The following is a 13,212-nucleotide window of genomic DNA, read 5'->3' as shown; positions in this document are numbered from 1 at the left end:
GGGAAGGAGGGAGGAAGGGAGGGAGGAAGGGAAGGGAAGGAGGGAAGGGAAGGAGGGAGGAGAGGGCAGGAGGGAGGAAGGGACGGCAGAATGGGTTTCATAAGAGTAGCAGGGTCAAGGTACAGTTTTGCTGCACCCAAGGATGAGGGGTGGAGGAAAAAACCAGACATCTGAAATGCAGAAGGCTGTGGGCTGAGGGTTGTGTGTTTGAATTGAGAACTTGAAGGACAGAAGCTCCAACTGATGGCAATATCCAAGGGAGACTAACTGCGACCTGAGGCGCAGGGAGGATGCTGTCTTAGTTGGTTTCCCCAGAAGCACAGTCTGAGAGCAGGACTTCTAGGAAAGTGATTATTGAGGGAGTGCTCTCAGAGCAGTGAATCAAGCAGGATGGGGCTTTGCATGGACCCAAGCTTCACTTTCAGATCCCAAATTCTGCCATGAAATTGGCACAGTTGGCTCTGAGGCAGAAACAAGCCTTTTGCAGCCCCATGCCAGCCCTCTGTCAGCCACTGTCACAAGCTGGCCCCATGTGGTCAAGGAAAGTTCTGGAGAGAAAGGTCCAGCTGTAAGTAGTCGATGGCCCACACTTACAGCACTCTGGGATTGTCACCCAGTGTGGAAAAGGGATCTAAGCAAGACATCACCAGCATCTACCACAGATGCAACCCGCCCCTAATCTGACTCAGGTGGGTTCAGGGAGAGTTAGCAGATGTCACAAAAGAAGCAGCTGGAAGTTGTGTCTTCAGGGATAATCAGGCTTGACCACTTCAGGAGATAGAATATTCCATAAAGAACCCAGTGGATCCGGGACAGGTCAGCAAATGCAGAGGGGAGAGAGTCATGGTTCAGTAGGAGAGGAAGCAGTGAGGTGCTGGGAAGGTCTCTTATTCTGGTAAGAGAACCACGAAGTAGCAGGGACATCTGAGAGAGGACAGGTGACTCAGAGGCTCTGAGATTGGATAAGGAACCACAAAGGAACACAGACCTAGAAGAGCCTGTGGTTTGCATGGTGCCAGGTCTGTAGCTGAATTTTCCCCAGCCAGGCCTGGTAGCAGAAGGAGACTGCACCTCTGTGCTGTGAAGATGTCAGATCTGCTCTTGACGGACCATGCTCTGAGGGGGCTCTCATCCTGGTGAGCAGGAAAATAAATTAACGGATTGGTCCCAGGACTGCTGCCCACGATGTTTCATTCCTAGGAACCACTGCCGAGCCTAACACTTCACACCCCTAACATCCCCACCAGCCAACACAAACCTAAGGCCTGGAGGCAGGTCCTCTGGAGGGAGTCACAGATGTCTCAGGCCACAGAAAGAAAACTATGGCTCCATCTCCACCTACCAACTTTCAAATCCCTCTCTCTGGGCAAGGCCTGTCTTCTTGGGGTCAATTTAGACAGCTAAAGATTTGTGTTCTACTCAGGGAATCAGAGGTGGCAAGAAGTCATCCTGTGGAGCCCACAGTGCACCAAATGACAAAAGTGCCTTTAGATGTGCCAACCTAGTGAGCTTCATGCTTGTGGAGCCCAGCCAGGCATGTGAAGAGGCACAGGTGTTTATAATTTTTCTTTTCTCAGGATGTGAACCTGTCGCTAAGATTTGTGAGCAAGTGACTTCTAAATCATTCATAGCTCCAGGATCCCTCAGTGTTGGGTTAAAGAAAGGGAACTGTTCTTGGCCTCAAAACAGTAGGGTACATTGGCTTGACTTGTGCTATTTAAAACTAATGAGGTGGCTTTGAATATTCTTTACCCTCTCTGGATACCTTGTTCCTCATTTATATGGTGAGGGATACTGCTACCAACCTTCCAGGGCTCTTGCATTAAATTAAGGGCAATAAGAAAATCTTCCTGGCATAGGTCCTGGCAATACCAGGTGCTTAGGCAATGCGCCTGCTCATGACTGCAACCCTAAAGGGATTGCTCCTGGAAAGCTGGATGCCTTTGAATCCTCCATCATGGCTGGAAGCACCAGTAGAGGGAATAATTTTGCTCTTTTGCTGCATGTGTGGCTGTGGCTTTGGTCCTCACTGGACTTCACAGTACTGGCTCCAGTTCAGCCTGGTCTCTGAGCAGAACAAGCTTGGGAGACACTCTTGAAATCAACCAGACCAAGCCTCATTATCAGCCACTTGGAAATGCAGGTTATTTTTTTCTGGAAACTTCTTTCCCCTTAGAAGCACTCTTTGGGCCTAGAAAGAAATTGCTTGGAAGAACTCGTGGAAAAATACAAATTCTGTTTGTTTGCATATCTCATCCCTGTTTTATTGGTTTATTTGCATTTGTTAGGTAAGTGAGCAGATGAATGAATGGAGATTGTGTATCAGGTGTCATTTTGATGGACAGAGTAGGCTCTGGGGCTCCTTCTAGCTCTGGACATTGTGGAAAGGAGTGAAGAAACTCCAGGGAAAGCATTATCAGAATCAGTGAGCAAGTGGGGAAGGACTTTGTTTTAGGTTCAGTTTGGTTTGGATTGGTGACTTGGTGGCTATAGGCTTGTCCATCTGTCCTAAACTACCACAGCACAGGCAGCCCCCTACTTCACCTGCCACCATGACCTGCCTGGGCATTGTTTTTCAGTCCTGAGATCCAGGGGAAGTGACAAGAATTTCTACCTATCTGAATCCAAAGTACCAGAAAAACCAGGATCCAATAACCTCAATGCAGATAAATGAGTAATGACTGTTAATGGCTTTCATTCAAGAATGGATGCCAAGGAGTGAGCTGGGGAGGATATAGAGAGGCAGCAAAACCTCAAGTCTCTTTAAAGACTCTATAAATAATATTTTGCAGAGATACTTGGAGGGACTTCACCTCTCTTCAGGCCAAATATACAGGCAGCTAGAGTCCCAAAACAGCCATAGCCATATATTAGTTTGCTAGGGCTGCCATGACAAAGTACTGCAGACTGGGTGGCTTAAACAACAGAAATTTTATTATAATTCTGAAGGCTACAAGTCCAAGACCAAGGTGTCAGCAGGATTGATTTCTCCTGAGGTCTTTGTTCTTGGCTTATAGATGGTCATCTTTTGGTATCTTCACAGTTTTGGTCCTCCTGGACTTCACAGCATCTTCCAGTCCACTCTGGTCTCTGAGCAGGTTTTGTGAAGTCCATCGAGGACCAAAGTACATAGTCTTCCCTCTGTGTGTGTGGTGTCCTAATCCCTTTTTCTTTTTCTTTCTTTCTTTCCTTTTATTTATTTATTTATTTTTTTGTCTCCAGGCTGTCTCCACTCTGTCTCCAGGCTGGAGTGCAATGTCGCAATCTTGGCTCACTGCAATCTCTGCCCCCCGGATTCAAGCGGTTCTCCTGCCTCAGCCTCCTGGGTAGCTGGGACTAGAGGCGTGTGTCACCACACCCAGCTATTTTTTTTTTTCATTTTTAGTAAAGATGTGGTTTCATCATGTTGGCTAGGATGGTCTTGATCTCCTGACTTCGTGATCTGCCTGCCTCGGCCTCCCAAAGTGCTGGGATTACAGGCGTGAGCCACCACGCCCAGCCCCTAATCCCCTTTTCTTATAAGGATACAAACCATACTGAATTAAGACTCACCCATATGGCCTCATTTTACCTTAACTATCTCTTTAAATACCATATCTCCAAACACAGTCACACTCTGAGGTACTGGGGGTGAGGACTTTAATGTCTAAATTTTGACAGGACACAATTCATTCCCTAACACCCTGTAACCAGTTTATTGAATGGGCTGGCACCTGTAGGATACAAACAGAAAGCCATTTCATCCTTTCTCATCATTTCTCTTTAAGACTAGGAGACACAACTTTCACCATCTATGCATTTCTCCTCTTAGCACCACTCTGCATAAAGTCTCAGGTTAGCTTCAACTTTTCCAGTCTCTTTCAATAAATCAACCAAATAAAGGCTTATTTAAGTCTAAAACAAAAGCTCCCGGACTTTGCGTGGAATTTACATCTTTTCCCCTCCTCTCTATGTTCTTTCTCTTCCCAGCCTCTCCCTCACTCCCTGCCCCATCCACCCACTCTACAGGCTGCAGCATCAGCCGTGATCTCTGTTCTGAGTCAGGTGCAAGTTCGTATGTTTCCCCCAAATTCCAGAAGGTCATGGATCAAGCTCCAAGTGGTTTTACTGATAATCCCTTCCTTGGTTTTAGGTAAGTGTCAGGAAAATGGCCCCTTTCTCTCTCCCATGAGCTGGGAGTGATACTCAGCCAAATATCTCTGCAAAGAAATTGCCCCTGGCCACTTCCCTATTACTTTTAGGCTAAGAACTGAAAAACTGAATTTGCAATTTCTTCATATGCCATGCATGGTTGCTTGCCACCTAGTTTACTGGTGTCATTCTTTGGAACCTCAGCAAAAACTAATACAGAAAGTGTCAGTTTAGCATCCTTTAAGATTTTCTTTTTGCATAATTTCAGAGCCAACTATCTGTTGACTCCCTTTCAGAGAATCTTATAAGCCAAGTCTCTGGAAGCAGGGCCTGGCCTGTGGCTTCCAGGAGGTGACTGGCCAAGGCAGGGTCTGTGTCCCAATGTCATTCCTCCTGCACAGGCTATGGTCTTCCCAATACACCACAATTACATTGTACCTAAATTGACAGGGTTTCAGACTCTTGCTTTCCCAAGTTGAATGATGCATTAAACATACATTAATGCAATACATTTATGGTTAAAAAAAAGCGTCTAGCTCTGTACGTTGAAAGCTTTTGTCTCCATTTCCCTAGGAATAAATCATTATTGAAATCAAAAAGAAGAGCTTGGCTCAGCAGCAAAAAATAAACATAAAAAAACATGCCTTGTGGTTTGTCCCCAACATTGCAATCTATTCCTAGGTTAAGGATTTTGTAACTTATTTCTGTCTCTCTTAGATTTCTTTCCTCTCCTTGCCTCATTCCCCACTTGCCTCCCCCCAATACAAGGATGTTTAAGTTCTGCACATAGTGCTCCCATCTGCTCACGTCTTCTCCTATCGCCATGGTTACTGGCCCAGAGTGGTCTCTGTGGAGACAGAGGCAGAACAGTAACCAGGGACAACTACATAGCAAGAGGCTGTGAAAGTGAGGATTTTTTAACCCCCAGTTAAACTGGCATGCCTATACGCATACGATTTCTTTTTTTGTTTTGTTTTGTTTTAAGTGGTATGTCGGATTTTAAAATTCTTTTTCAGAGAAAAAGATAAAATATGAGGTGTTTGCGTATGACTATTTTTTAAAAATCATTGTTTAGGGTGTGCTCCATAAGAAATACTGGGGTTCCACGGTGTGGAAGGTAGGAAGGTGGTAGCCAGATCTCAGCCAATACCCCTTGAAAGGGGGCAGAACCATGACAGTCCAGGGTTACTGAATTTACTACATGAGTTACTGAATTTAATACAAAGGACAATGGAAAAAGCCTTTGAAGCTTACATTTCCTGATCCCCAACCATTGGGTTGTGCATCACAGGGGGCCTAATGACATCCAGGTCCTGTGGCTTCAATGGACTGAAAGTTTGTGTTCCCCACAAACATTTAGTTAATCCCAATCACCTCCCAAAGGCCCCACCTCCTAACAGCATGGCATCGGGATTGATGTGATCTTGTTAGCAGGTGGGGCCTTTGGGAGGTGATTAGGTGGTCAGAGTGGCGCCCTTGTGAGTGGGGTTAGTGCCTTTATAAGAAGAGGCCAGACAGCTAAGTCACTGTCTTTTCGCCATGTGAGGATGGAGTGAGAAGTCAGCTCTCTGCAACCAGAAGAGGGTCCTCACCAGAACCCAACCATGCTGGCACCTGGATCTCAGCCTTCCAGCCTCCAGAACTGTGAGAAATAAATTTGTTGTTTGTAAGCTCCCCAGTCTATAATACTTTGTGATAGCAGTCCCTACTTATGGTGACGGTGCCCAATAGTCTTTATTTTATTTTTCTCCAACCAGGTGGGATTTGATTTGCTTTGCTGTGGGTTCATGTGCCACAGGAAGGTGTCGATGCCTGATATGATCAGAGCAGAGCTCCTGTTTAGTAGAATCAAATATAGGGTTTAATATCAGAAGTGAGTCTCCTCTAGGCTAGGCTTTGCTTCTGACTACTTGGGGACTGACATAGGTCATTCCTAGTTCTATGAAATGGGGTGGCGCAGCAGGATGTTGGATTACAGCAGAGCATCTCAACCTTGGCTGCACTTCAGAACCACCTGGGAGTGTGCCCAAAATACCAATGTCCTGGCACAATCCCTGTACCATTAAATCAGACACCCTGAGAGTGCAGCTTAGCAGTATTTTTAAAACTGTCCCAGGTAAGTTTAATGGGTACTCAGGTAAAAGTCACTGGCCTGGACGTGCTCCAAGATCCCTTCCAACTCTGCAAGCAAATGAGAACATGCCCAGCGTGGACTGCACACAGGTATGACCAGTTGGCAGGAGGCAGCACTGCAAGGATTCCTCCTGGCTCTGTCACCAGCTAGGCATCTCTAGCATAGGCACAACCAAGGTTGAATGAAGCCCAGACTGGCATCAAGAGGCCTGGGCACTGACCTGCTTGGTCATAAACCAGCTGTGTAACCTTAAGCAAATCTCTTTCAACTGAATGGCACAGTTTCTTCATCTATAAAATGAGGAAGGCAATATTTTGAAAGGGTTAAAATACAGACTCTGGAGCCTGTATAAATTCAGACACTGACTATGTACTAACTTGCTGTGTGACCTTGAGCAAGTTACTTAACCTCTCTAGGGTTCAGTTTCTTCCTCCATAAAATGGAAAGAATAATAGCACACAATTCAAAGTATTGAAGGATTCACTGAACTGATTTATGTAAAATGCTTATCAGTGCCTGTCTTTAATAAATACTCAATTGATGTCAGAATTTACAAATCAACATTACAACATTACAAAGTAGAGGGGTTGGACTAGACAGTCTCTGGGGGACTTTCTCTGTCTCTGATGCTAGGTCCTGGGAGACAAATGGTGGCTTTGGCAGATAGCAGTGGGAAAGGCTTTGCAAACAGAGAGAAAGGAGGCAAAAGAAAATTGAACATGCATGGGAACAGTAACTGGAGTGCACAGACTGTTGGGAATGGGGACTAGAGCCAAGGGAGAAACTGGACCATTAGACTAAAAAGTGGGGAAAGGTTATGGAGGCCCTGAGATACCAGGCAGTGGAAGTGGGGCTTTCCATGTACACTAGTGATTCCAAACATTCTTCAGTAGTGGATTTCAGCTTCAAACAAAGTTTTATAAGGCATCTGATTGCATACAACAAATAAAAGTAGAAATTTGTAAGTTGCAGCCCAGATGGGGTTCTAGAATCCCTGGTCTTGTTGTCCTTCTCTTACGATGGCTGGCCCTTCAGTAGCCCCTAAAGTGCTCCAGGATTTCATGGAACAAAGTTAATATTCTCTACTGTAAAGAACTAGAAATTATTGGGACACAGGAACTGATAGAATTTGAATATTTGAGACAAACAAATCCCTTTGCTTTGTAAATTGCCCAGTCTCAGGTATTCTTGTACAGTGATGCAAAGTGGACTAATACAGGAACCAACTTCTAAAAAAAATTTTCATACTCTGTGCTGTGCACAATCTGTAGGCTAGATGATAAGATGAGGGGGGTGGGAACAAAAACACAATTCCTGGAACATCTATAAAGTCAGAGACAGAATCTTGAGCTGCAGAGTTCATGAACCTGACTGACTAATACATTTTCTGGCTGGTTTTCATAATGTGCCCCATCCCCCAAAGCGGTTAAGGTGCTTACCTGAGTTTACCTATGATTGAGAGCAAAGGTGTATTATTTAAATACTGCTGTAAGAGTGCCAGGTAATACACAATTACAAACATATCACTGGCTTATGGTGGACAGGCCAGCAGTGATACTACTGGCACCTGCCGGGTTGGCTGAGCTTGACTTTAGAAAATGGGTTGGATTTAGGTCCACTCCATATGTCTACTCATTCTGGGCCAGGAACTACCTGGTATGCTTTAATTCTTGTGGTGAAGTGGAAGAGTAAAAGACCAGCAGAGCTTTGCCATGATTCTCCAAGTTTCAGATCAAAGCAGTTCCTGTCACTGTCACTCACATTCCATTAACCCATGCACATCATAGGGCCAAAGCCAAAGTCAATGAAACAGACGACATTCTGCCCACAGGACTTGGCAATAGAAGTAGAGAAAGAAATAAGGGTCAACAAATAATACTACCTACTACAGGTGGGGGTGATGGGGAAGCTGAGTAGGCACCAAGCCAGAAGCTTATCTAATCCTCATTCTTTCACGCCCAGCTCATAGTCTATCTCCCCCATCAAGCATTCCCAGGCCAGCTCTCATTCTCTGACCTACTCTAGGTGGACTTTGACCCCTCTGTGAGCTGTCTCCGGTGCAAGATCATCAGGTGGTCAGGAACGCTGGCTTTCCCTTGGTGCCCAGCACAAGTGGGCACATAGTGGTTGCTCAGTCAAGATAAACTGCTTGATGTATGGATGGAGGAAGGATCCAGGAAACTTTCCTGGAAGAGTGAGGTGGGATGATAAATTCAGGGGGCATCCCACTCTCTCTTTTTGTACCACCAGCACTGCCTTTGAACACGGCAATGTGAAGGAAAGAACATAGACTTTGGAGTCAGAGAGACTCAGGCTGAAATTACAGCTGTACGTTCACCAGTCCTGTGACCTTAGATGAGCTGCTTTGCCGTACGGTGCCTCCGATTTTTTATCTGTAAAATGAGGACAACAGCAATTACTTTGCAGGATGATTACTATTTTCAAAGATACTACTTGCAGTCCTGCCTCAAGACCTTTGCAGATGCTGTTCCCCCTGCTGAACACAGGGTTCCTCCATTCATCTGTGTAGCTCACTCTCTCATTTCAACAGGGTCTTGGTCAAAATGCCATCTGATCAGTGAGGCCTCTGTTTATCATTTTATATAAAATAACATACACTCCATTATCTCACTCTATCTTCTTGCCCTGTTTACTTTCTTTATGGTATTTATCAACACAGTTATCTGTTTGTTGTTTACATGCTTCATTATTGGCTGTGTACCTTCCAAAACATAATGTAGACTCTGTGAGGGAACTGGGGCTTTGTGTTTTAAATCTTTTAACAATCTCTATATCTCATTGCCCACAATGGTGACTAGAAGTTGTTTACTGAGTATTTCTTGAATGAATGAACTGTGAGTATTGAATAAGATTGTGTCTGTAGATTCCCCACACAGTACCTGGCTCACTCAGTAAATAGTAGTAGTTATTTCTGAGTGGCCTGTTCTAGCCTGTTCCCATTGATCCCAGCCTGTATATTTCTGCTCAGGGGCCAGAGGACATAGCTAACCAGAGAAGAGCACTGAGCCTCTGGGCACCTGCCTGTGTGCAGACTCAGGCACATAACTAAGAATTTTCAAGGCTTTTCACTCTTCCTCCATCCTTAGCAAACAGAAGGGCCTTGATCTTGAGAGGCCTAGAGTGTATTCCATCATCTCTACTTCCTCTGAGGGCCCTGGACATATCATCACCCAGATTCACCATGTGAATCACAAGCATTCAACTCATTCCTAAATGCCCTCCTCTGTGTAAGACAGACAAATCAAGCCGGAAAACTGAACTCTAGTTAAACACATGCATGGTCTCTTTTTATTCTATTAGAAAAGACTCTGAAGTAGAATGTATTGACATGAATTGTGTGCCTGAAACTCTTTCACACACAAAGAAAAAAAACAAAAACAAAAAAACAAAAAAAAAATACCCTGTGGTGATGACTTTGACCCCTGTAATATGAGATTTATACAACCTCTGAAGAAGTGAGATAACGCTGGGAAAATGAGATGTTAAAGCATACACAGTTTTGTGAAAAACATTGACATACAGCTTAAAGTTCAAAAACCCTGCTGCATTGGGTTTTTTTTAAGATGTGAGGCACTTTGCTTAAAACCAGGAGTGATGAGTGCATCCTGCTGAAGTGAAGTGAGCTCAGGAGTAACTCATTTATTGATTCAAGGTTATCCTGGATCCCATGTGCTGGGAGTGGCCCGGATCCTGAGGATACACTGAAACAGAGTCTGTGCCCTCAAGGACCTGCTCTTCCATAGGGACTCAGTCATGCTCACAGTGGGGCCCCAGTGAAGGGGCTCTCATAGAGAGAATCATGCCTTGCCACAGCTGATCCAAGGAAGGAGTAATGCCTCACTCACTTCTCTCACACAGAGAGAAGAATCAAGCGAACTTTCATTGGAGCCACTTGAATTGCATCTTACAACACAGGCAGGTGTTCAACACACAAGACAAGAAAGGAAATGTATTCTGGGCAAAGGGAACAGCATGCGGGAAGGCATGGGGCGACAGAAGACAGCAAAGTCACTTTGGGGAACTGTGTGATATTTAGTAGGATGGGAAAAATGGGACTTCTCTAAGAGATCGTTCTCTCTCTGCTTTCTTGAGAATAGTGCCAAACATTGCCACATATAATATCACAGGACAAAAGTTTTTTAAGTGATTATTTTCACAGGAGTTTTGAGAGAACGTACTGTGCAGCCTCTGCTCCTAAAGCTGACTTTGTCAGAGGCTGTGCCTTCCCGGCCTATGGCACATCCATGGAAGAAAGTTCCCTGGCTTTCAAAGAGGCCCTGATGGAGCAGAATGTGCCCAGAAAATGCTTGTGTGCACACAAGCGCACACACACACACACTCTCACTCTTCTTCCTCATCTGATTTGATTAGTACGTGTATTTTCCAGTCTTTCTAATCTGAAGTCTGATCATCCTGTTCTCATTTTAAGCCCATAGATCCCTACTGTCCATCCAGGACAAAGTCCATGCCAGTCAAGTGACCCATGAGACTCATCACTGTTTGGACCCATCCACCTCTCCAGCTCTATCTTGGACCATTCCTGCTTGGTACTTCTTGCACCTACCTCCAGAAGCTTCTGGTTTTCTGCACACAGACTTTCATTTCTTACTTCTTCATTTCTCAGGTGGTTTTCTCTTCCAAAAGGGCCTTTCTACCTCTCTTTGCCTGCTCCATTCCTACTTAGCTTCAACACTAGGCTTAAACTTCCCTATTAACTCTCTTCCCTGGACAGGGTAGCACTTCTCATTGCATGCCTTATTGAATTAAGAAACCCTGCTCTGGGGTCCCAGAGAGCACTGTGTACCCACAGAGCTCTTTTGAAGGCTCACTTGCCAGTTTCCATAGGTATAACCCCTCTCCACCTGCCCAGGGCTGACTTTTCCATTAGGTACGGTGCCTGGGACCCATGATACTTTTAGGGATGAATAAAAATATTTTAATCTCCTTTAAAATCAAAAGAAAAACTGAACATAGTAACATTAATGAACATGTAATAATGACTCATGCCCAGATTGTGTTTATCTTTATGCCAATGTAGTCATAAAATATATGATGATTTTCAATTTTTCAATTTTTATTTTAACAGCAGAAGGAGCCTGTGGAGGCAAGAGTGTCTCGGGCCTTGGGATTCATCAAGTAACTCTATCTTGCCACCCCCACTAAACCAGCCCATGAGGTCTTTGGGACCCTGCTCTGGTAGCTCCCTTTCTCCCAGTGCCCAGCTCAGCATCTGGGTGTGTGCTCACTACAGGTGTGTTGAAGAAACTGGACCATCTTGGGTAGAGAAAGAAGGGAAGGCTACTGTCAGTGTCTCCACAAGGGAACTGGGCATGAAGTCCTAGGAAATCAATGACTATAACCCTAAAACTCCATTTGTAAGAGCTGAGGGAAGGGAACTGAGGATAATTTGAAATATCGAAGGAAGTCTACATACAGTAGCCATCCAGACCTAGTCTGTTCCAAGGTCCCAGAGTCAATTGAATGGTTCTACATTGTGATTATATGGAAGAATTAGTTCTGGCCAAGTCTCCAAAAATAATCATTTGAAAATGCATGATTCTCAAGACAATTCTAGCAGACTAAGAAAAGTAGGTAGGCCTATACATCCACAGGAAAAATGAGCAATGGGTGATATATTTTTATTCTGATGTGATTTTTAAATGTATGACTCCTGAAATAATACTCACCTAATATCTATAGGCAAAGTACACAGTAACAGATTCAAAAGATGCATCTACATTATTTTTAGAGGGGGATGGAATGCCTTATTGGAAATTATTTTGTCAGTTTCCAAAGAAGAAGATAAATCATAGCCTATAGTATAATCAGGAAGTAAAACATTGTGAATCACAGAATCCTAGACTTGTTAAACTAGGAAACACCTTAGAGAGCATTCTGTGCCCTACCTCACTGAATAGATGAGCAAACTGAGGTCTCCAGTGGGGAGCAACTGGCCCAAGGTTACTAAGCAAGGTACCCAGCAGTGACAGAGCTAAGAGTGAGTGCAGCCTCAATCCCTGAGCTCCAGTCCAACCATCACCTTGCCATGCTGCAACACCATTCCACTGCAATAAGAGAAGGGATCATGCAAATGTTCATTTTCCTCTTGAAGTTCAAAGCTACTTAGAATTCTTTAGTTGAGGGCAAGAGGTAGCTGTGGGCGCAAGCTGTTTCTGATTATTATAATGTGAGATCAAATGAAGGGACTCACAGCTTCACTGGGGTCACTTTATGTCCAATAGTTTTTGAATTAATGCAGCCAGGAGAGTCTAGAGTCTCAGCCAGGCCTGCTCTACATTCCGCACATCAGTCTGCTAGCCATAGTGTCCTCTGATGAGACTGTGGAGAAGAAGAGGCTAGGACCAGGAGCAGTTACATCCCTCACCTGAAGATAACACCAGCAGGGTAGGCAGGATCCAGCCAGGGCTCCCCCTTCACTCCAGGCTCAGATGTCCATGCTGTCTCATGGGAGGCTCCTGGCCCCCTCTAGTGCTACCCCAGGAGATTAAAAGCACCTGCTTATCAGATCCTGCCTCTTCACGGTGCTGCCTGTTGGACTCACCCCTTCCCACACATTCTCTGTAGTCCCTCAGGGTATGCAATATCCAAGTCAATTAACTCTCAGCATGGTTTTCCAATCCCATAAATCCTCCAGCAAATTCAGAATTTTTGAAAGAAGACCATCATTTATTCAAATATCCAATTTATAGTAATCAACCTGGAATGTGAGGGTAACCAACTTTAATAAATTGATTCTGTTTGGTACAGAGGAAACCTCCAGTTGCTGGATTATTGGTTTTCAGAATGTACTATTTTGTTCATGCAACTTTGATTGAGTCCCTACTTTGTATCAAGCACTGGAATTAAAAGATGAAGTAATCACAGTTCTTGCTGCTAAGAAGTTCTTGGGGAGGGTCAGATAAGTA

This window comes from Colobus angolensis, unplaced genomic scaffold (assembly GCF_000951035.1).
Source record: "Colobus angolensis palliatus isolate OR3802 unplaced genomic scaffold, Cang.pa_1.0 Scaffold205, whole genome shotgun sequence".
Taxonomy (NCBI): Eukaryota; Metazoa; Chordata; class Mammalia; order Primates; family Cercopithecidae; genus Colobus; species Colobus angolensis.
This window is presented reverse-complemented; position numbering follows the sequence as displayed.